The sequence below is a fragment of the Parus major genome, chromosome 4A (assembly GCF_001522545.3).
Source record: "Parus major isolate Abel chromosome 4A, Parus_major1.1, whole genome shotgun sequence".
Classification (NCBI taxonomy): domain Eukaryota; kingdom Metazoa; phylum Chordata; class Aves; order Passeriformes; family Paridae; genus Parus; species Parus major.
The window spans coordinates 10,720,265-10,727,889 of NC_031772.1; the positions used below are offsets into that span (position 1 = coordinate 10,720,265).

Here is a 7,625-nt window from a genome sequence, read left to right on the forward strand (position 1 = left end):
GTGGCCACTGCAGGCTATACTTTTGCAACTCAGGAAAGTCTTATATTTTTTGAACCATATCTGCCTTACATCCTTAGCCTGTCAAGGCTAAATCACTTTACTACTCTTCTATGTCACCTCCAGTTATGCCTGCCTTGCTCTATGTTATTGCAATCCTAAGTGACATAGCAAAAGTCAGTTCCAGGTATTTTTGACAGATCTATTATCAACAGCAAAGGATAGTACAGCTCTAAGTGTTGAAACAGTTTAAGTCTTTTAATACAGTACCCAGTATTGCATTACGCACATTTGAAGAACATAAAATAAGACTGACCCAAAAGTGGATTTTAAATAATTTCAGAAATGTTAATTATATTCAACAGTTCAGTATTAAGATGTCAAACAATCTTACAGAGGACTCATTAGTACAGAGAGGTCACACTTAGCAACTATTCCTATCAGTCATTTGTATCCTGTGGCTTCATCAACAGTAAATCTCTTAAACACAAACAACAAAACCCATAGAACATACATTATACCCTATGTATGCAAGGACATAATGGTACTTACAGATTCTTTACAATTAACATGCCTTACATGAACACATTTAGTGCTCAAAAAATAATTTTTTAATGTAATTGATACTTTATTTTTTTAAAGCGGTTTTCCATTCCTTTGACAGATGTGCTATGCTGCACTTCATTACTTTTTCTCCTTACCTCGTTCTTCTTTTGTTTTAGATAAGTGATGAGGCTTTCGAGAAAGATTAACTACTGGCAGGCAATGCAATGGCCGAAACAAGGATTTAATTGGAACCTCAAATGCTGTGGAAAGAAGAAAAAAAATAAATTAAACCATTAATAATTTAATATTACTAGCAGACAGAGTGAGTTCATGTATCCTGCTTTTACTACACTTCTTTGATTTCAACAGGTATACAATCTGTTAGTCAAACCATACTGGAAATAAAATCATTAACAGAAGATTTAAGGGGAAATGCACAGCTGTTAACAAGTGCTGATGGGTTAATGGTTAATCCTCATCTGGAGAAGTAGTCCACTGATGATTGGTAATGTCAGAATTTACTTAATTTAAGCTTTAAATTCTTCTGTAATACCTAAGAATCTACCGCATTGTATAGTATTCAAAATACCATTTTCTTATGCTGCTCTTTGCCTCATGAGTGTGTGACAGAGTACGACCATTATGCAGTGATATGACTCAAATGCAACCAAGTCATAATGCTAAACAATTCATGCTTCAAGACAAAAAATACTATCAGAAATTTCATTTCTTTCAAGACTGGAAAGGGCTCTAAACATAAAAACCTCCATAAAAGTAAACCATAAAAACAATTTTTTAGAGAGTCAGAGGTTGTAAGTTGTAGTGTTGGGCAAGCGACAAACAACCAACAAAATAAAGCAACTACGAGTATGAGAAACTTGCTCATTTCTGCAAATAAGATAATTCTGTGTTAGTGTTAGGGGTCGGGTTTCTTTCTTTTTTGCTTATAGAAATTTTTTTCCATAAGTTGCTAGAAAACAAACTACTGGGTACTTATGGGTACTTAATAAAAACAAAAGAAGTGGCCGAAGTGCAGAGAGGAGTGTAACATCTGGTTACGTTTTTTCTCTGGGAGTTTCTCTCCAAGGGGGGAGATACGGTGAGTTTTGGGGACAGGTAAAGGACAAGGTTGAGGGCAGCTGCTCCTCACTCTAGACATCAGGAGAAGGACGGTCAAGCTGCTACTTACTGCGGGGAGAATTCACTGTCACTGCCAGCGGCCAGTCCTGTACCTCCTGTACTTTCTTCCTTTCTCCGTGTGAGCCTTAGCTCGAAAGGGCAGCTGTTAGGCTGAGACCTTATTAACACCTGCCTCACTAAAAAAGAAACCTATCATCCGCTCGTGTGCCCGGGATCCTGAGCTCGCCTCTCGCTGCTCTGCACCGCAGCCCCTGCCTGCCGGGACATCCCGCAGTTCAGCTATCGCCACACAGCTTCTGATACAGCTCGTCCACCAGCCCAGGTGGTGCTCATTCCTGCTCATTCCTTTTGCTCATTCCTGCTGCTCCAGCTTGGTGCTCCTCAGAGTCCTGCAGGGCATTGGGATCCACTTCCCCAGGGTTTTCTGGAAGCAAATCCTCACCTCCACCTCTTCCTGTCTCAGCCGAGAAGGCTGTCACGGGTCCCTGGTTCTGTTTGTTGTTAATGCAGTAGTTGTTGTTTGTTTGCTTTATTATACATACCAGTAAAGAACTGTTATTCCTATCCTCATATCTTTGCCTGAGAGCCCCTTAATTTCAAAATTATAATAATTTGGAAGGACAAAAAAATCTCAGGTGCATCACAGAACTTCTCTAAACTTTTTGTCAGAGAATTATGCCTCGTATTTCAAAATACCACAAGACCAGACTCTTACACAGTTCATGGCATTTATACAATTATTTCAATGGACCAGGTGTAACTTCCCTCAAAACCCATCTGAGCAACAGAGATACAATTTTCCAAGCCTTCAAAGCTACACTGGGGAGGAGGCTGTGTTTCATTTTCCTACTTTGCTGTTATTGCCCAACAAGTATATCTAAGCTTAATTTGGGAGTACAATCAGATTTATGTACCATGATCTCAGTCACACTAGGCCACTAGAATTCAGTAAACATTCTGTAGCAGGCAAGGAGTTATCATTAAAAATGTTCAATTACACACATAGTTATTATTTAATGTGGCAAATATATCTAAAGCCTGTACAGAAGCTGGCATTTCAAACTGCTGTAAGGCCATATATTTACAAAAGCTCCTTGCATGATGATATGAGTATTAAATTTATTTTTTATTGTTTGTTAACTGAGGACTGCAGGATGCTATGCAGGTTTTAAAGACTAAACATGTCTGTGACTATGCCAGAAATATTTTTCATTGAAGTCTCTTTTCTGGGGAAAAAAATTACTGAAATGTCTCTCCAAGCATCACATCAGCAGTATTTTTTAGAATAAAGAGGTAATCTGTAGTCAAGATGCTGATAATATAAATGGTCCATGCTCAGATTATCTTGTACATAATTTTCCTTCCAGAACTGATTAGCTAAAGGCACAACAATGCGTATGTGACAGACTGCTTGCAAAGCTGCTGCAGAGGGAAAGCAGAGGCAGATTCTTTGCATGACATAGAGACTGTGTCAACAAAACCTGCAATGACAAGATGAGATCTCTGTGCATGGTACCCATCTGCCCCATTAGACTCTCCCAGAAGCTTGGGGTTTGCAGCACAGACGTGCAGAGAGGCTGTGCCAGAACCAGAGCAGAACAGCTGATTAGGTATGGCTTGTACCCACCTCATTCAGGCAAATCTGAGCTCGAGTCATTCAGCTCAGTGTCTGCATCCTGCTCCCCACTGTTTCTAGTGGCTCCTGTGTTAGAAGACCTTTTCTACTGTCCAGGTATATTCACCTTGCCTCAGCCTGAAAAGTAGCACAGAAAAGACAGATGACATCCTTTTATTAAGTGCAAAGGCTCCTAAATAAAGGCTGGCATGAGCACTGGGAATTTTAACTTACATTGAGCTGGAACCCAAAGTAGAAGCAGGCTATCCTGTCAGCTACAAAGCTGAAGTCCTAACATTCAGCTAAGGACATATGTGTGAATTTCTAATGTACCACAGACAGAAGGCAACAATGCTCAGCACTGGCAATTCAACCTCAGATATTTTTGCAGGTTTATGACTGTCTTTTATCCTGAAATTCAAAAATGAGCTTGAGGGGAAAACAGGCTATTTCTACCTGAAAACAATTCTTCGTTCAAATATCACTCTTTTACTTCTCCATCAATAAATCATTTTAAATACAACTACTGTGCTTCCTGGTGTTCATTTCAAAAATGTCTTGCAAACTGCAAGCTCTCTAAGCAGCACTCCTTCCTTTCAGCACAAAGAAACATTTGAGTCAGTCATTTAATACATAGCCATTCGAAGATATTACTGAAGTTTCACAGGAGGCAATTTTAGAGCCTGGTGTTTTAAATGACACTCAGTCCCCACCTAGTATTTATTTACCTGTGAAGCTATAAAATAAAAAATATTAAAATAACAACAATAACAATAGACATCATTACACTTTTGTAGCAAAATGTGCCAGAAACAGGAAAGTATCTTATCCCGTGCAGTAAAAGCAGGACAGACCAGCTTTTAGGTCGCCTCTGAAAATATGAGAACCCTTGCAACATTCAGATGCTGTGCTGTATATGAAACACAGGAACATGCCAGTTAGGATCCATGATGTGGGAGTCAGACTGGCTGGGATGGACAGTGACTTGGCCTCGACTGAGTACACAGGAGGCATCAATCTGAGACCATGGGAAACAGGGTACTAAGGAGGGTAACATCTAGTGAGGTTATGGAGAGGTGCATGGAATCATAGGAAATGTTATGCTAATATGTTTATGCCAAATAAGGTGGTGTCTTGAGATTTTGTTAGTGATTGGTTAGTTATGTTTTCCATATAAAGTAATGTTTGTAGTTCTTGTTGTTCATTGGTTCCCTGCCCTCAGTTAGCGCTGTATATATTGTATATATTGTATATAAACCAACTATCAGGCAGCAGGGGCTAGTTGGTTTGATTTGCCATCCCCTAGGACTCTAAGAAGTGCTACTGGCTGGTCATTTGGCAGGACCAGGAGGATTTGGATTTTGTTGGGCCCAACACAGTACCCGCAACAGACTGCAGGTGAGCCTGGGGAGATTTTAGCCCTGGGACAAGGGACGTCCATGGAGCAAAGCAGCATATATGGACATTTTAGGTTACTTTTAATAGAATAGAAGAAGGAACTGCTGAAATGGAATCTTAGGATCTTAAATTGATTATTAAGTGGGTTTTTTGTAACTTTCCTAACATTGATACCATTTTCACTACTAACTTTTGGACTCTGTGGGTGTTAAACTCTACCATCTGGTGACCAGAAGAGACCCTGTAGCATCCCACATGCTGCCAGCATTCCATGTAATCTTAGAGACTTTAAAATTGCAAGCCACACATTGCAGTTTTGGAACTCTGGTCACCTCTAACCATCCCAAGGTAGCAGAGTCCCTACTCCTTCTGGAGCCCTCTTCCCCCTGTGAGTAGGACATGAGATGGAGCCTGTCAGAAAACATGGATGAGCTACTTACTGTCCTTTCACCATCTTATGTACTCCTCCATCTTCCCCTCAAGATGGTGGTGGCCACACCATCCTTGATCCCCCCTTTCCTGTTGCTCTGCCTCTTCCTGATCCCTCCTCCTCCACCAGTTGCCATTTTCCTACATCATCCTCCCAAGTCTCCATCCTGCCCCAAAGACCCTCCCTTGGCTCCACCCCTTTCACTTTGGGCCACACCCTTTCTGGGGGAACCATGGCCCCAAAAAGCTCTACTCTACAACATGGTGGTGCCCATGATACCAAAATCCAATGCTGTCACCTCTCCTCTGTTAACAATAAAGCTGTTCTTGTTTCAAGTTATTCCTCCTCCTCCTCGGAAGATCTAAGTTCTCCTGTATCCAGTGACTCCAAAGACCACTGGGAGAGGATCCAGAAAGTAGCGATTAAGGAGGGGAATTTGAGATGCTATCAAAATTTACAGTATTTACAGCTCTGCTATGGTATCTGAGTGTGGGAGTAAATCTGAGATGGGAGCCATTGCCATACAGGGAAATAAAGGAACTGTGTAGGGTGGCAAAGAACTATGGGAGACATCGTATTTTAACAACTTGATTCATGCTACCATCACTGTGCATGTTTTGACACTACACGATTTGAAATACGTGATGATACTGCTGTTAGCCCCAACACATTATGCCCTGTGGGAAGGGGGATGGAAAAGATTATTAAATCAAGTATTAGTAAATTATGTGGGAGACCAAGCATGGGCATCATTGACTATAACCATCTTGTGGGAGAATGAGCACAAAGACAACCTGATGACCAGGCCACAAATATTAGACCTGTATTAAATGATATCAAAAATGTGGCCAGAAGAGCACTTATGCAAGTGCCTGACGGTAATAACTGGCACTTGATTTTGTGGCCATAAGACAAAGGCCCAATAAACATTACATGCAATTTATTGACCACTTTAAGCAAGCCCTTGAAAGACAAATATTCCAAGAGAGAGCCAAAGACAAATTGCTGAAAAAATTGGCAGTATCCAATGTGAATCCCAAATATAAAAAGTGTTGTGTGCCCTTCCACTTGAGCCTGAACCTACACTAACACAAATGATTGAGGCTTCAGAACACCAGAACATGTTGCCACTCTGAAAGCACAAAGCATAGGGCAAGGAATTGCTGAGGCTCTAGCCACCATGTAGATTTCCCCTAGAGGACAACAACAACGTAAACAAACGACTTACGTTATTGGTGTCATGAATCCAGACATTTTAGAAGAGACTGATCTCAGCAAGGAGCAAAACCTACACCTAGACACAAAAAAGATTATCATCATATCCATCAATGTTGTTCAAAACACTCCCATGTTGGTTATGGTAAGCCATCAGGAAACTTCCAACTGAGCGTAGGACAGCGCCATGCAATGACACAAATATTCCAGCTGCCCATGACTGCAACCAACGGAGGCAAGGTGGCTCAGAGCTTTGACATCTCATCACAGGGCTTCCAACAACTTTGCTCCTGGGGGCCAGGTTGGATTTGGCAAGTGCCAAGCAAATTATTGCTCACTGACTTTTTTGTATGTAGACATACTATGTCTACAAGTACGATGTCTACAAGACAGCTTGTGACCAAAGATCGGCCCCAGGAATTGTTAATTGTGGGAAATTTCAGATCAAGGACCGAAAGATTTTTTGTATTGCCATCTGTGCTGATAGTGACATAGCAGCAAGAAATCATGGTATTACCTATGTGTCCTGACTGACCTTGTTTTATTCCCCAAGGACTAATAATCATGCAGGCAATCTTACTCCCTGAACAAAATATCGACAGCACACTGGAATCCCTGGTAATGTAGACCCAGGTAACAGGCCACAACAGACTTCAATTAACCTGCACATTGGAACTTAGTACAAAAAGGGTTGTTTCAACAGGACTCATAGACACAGGTATGGACGTGACAATCATCTTGCGATCTGAGTGGCCTTCTGAGTGGACTCTTATGCTGTCTTCAGGAGTACTATCAGGGATTGGATCTAACAGCCACAGCCTTAGGAGCATGCAGCCAATCAAGTTCAAAGGACCTGAAGGTCTTGTTGCCACTACCAGACCCTTCATGGTAAGGGCCCCCATAGTTTTGTGGGGAAGGGAAGTTTTATCCTAGTGGGGAGTATGCCTAGAAACAAATTTTTAACTGGGGCCACTGAGCAGTGCGACACCCTTAAATTAACCTGGAAAACTGAAACACCTGTATGGGTAGACCAATGGCCCCTTCCTGAAGAAAAACTGGCTGTGCTTCAGTCTCTAGTGCAAGAACAACTCCAAAAAGGACACATTGTATCAACCACAAGTCCGTGGAACATGCCTGCTTTTGTCATCCAAAAGCAAAATAAGAATAAGTGGCGCCTGTTACAAGATCTGTGAAAAATCAATGAGGTGAGGCAATAGAAGACATGAGCCTGTTACAACCCGGCCTCCCTTCACCAACCATGTTTCCCAGGGAGTGGAAGTTAAC

The 7,625-nt window shown here is 41.5% G+C and overlaps 1 long non-coding RNA gene across 1 annotated transcript; it reads right to left on the reverse strand.

The window, feature by feature from the left end:
- Positions 1–234: 234 nt before the first annotated feature.
- On the reverse strand, positions 235–3,432 carry LOC117244369. The gene is made up of 2 exons (XR_004497305.1): positions 3,311–3,432; positions 235–803 (listed from the first exon to the last, which is right to left on the reverse strand). It is a non-coding gene; the product is annotated as an uncharacterized LOC117244369 (long non-coding RNA).
- Positions 3,433–7,625: the final 4,193 nt, after the last annotated feature.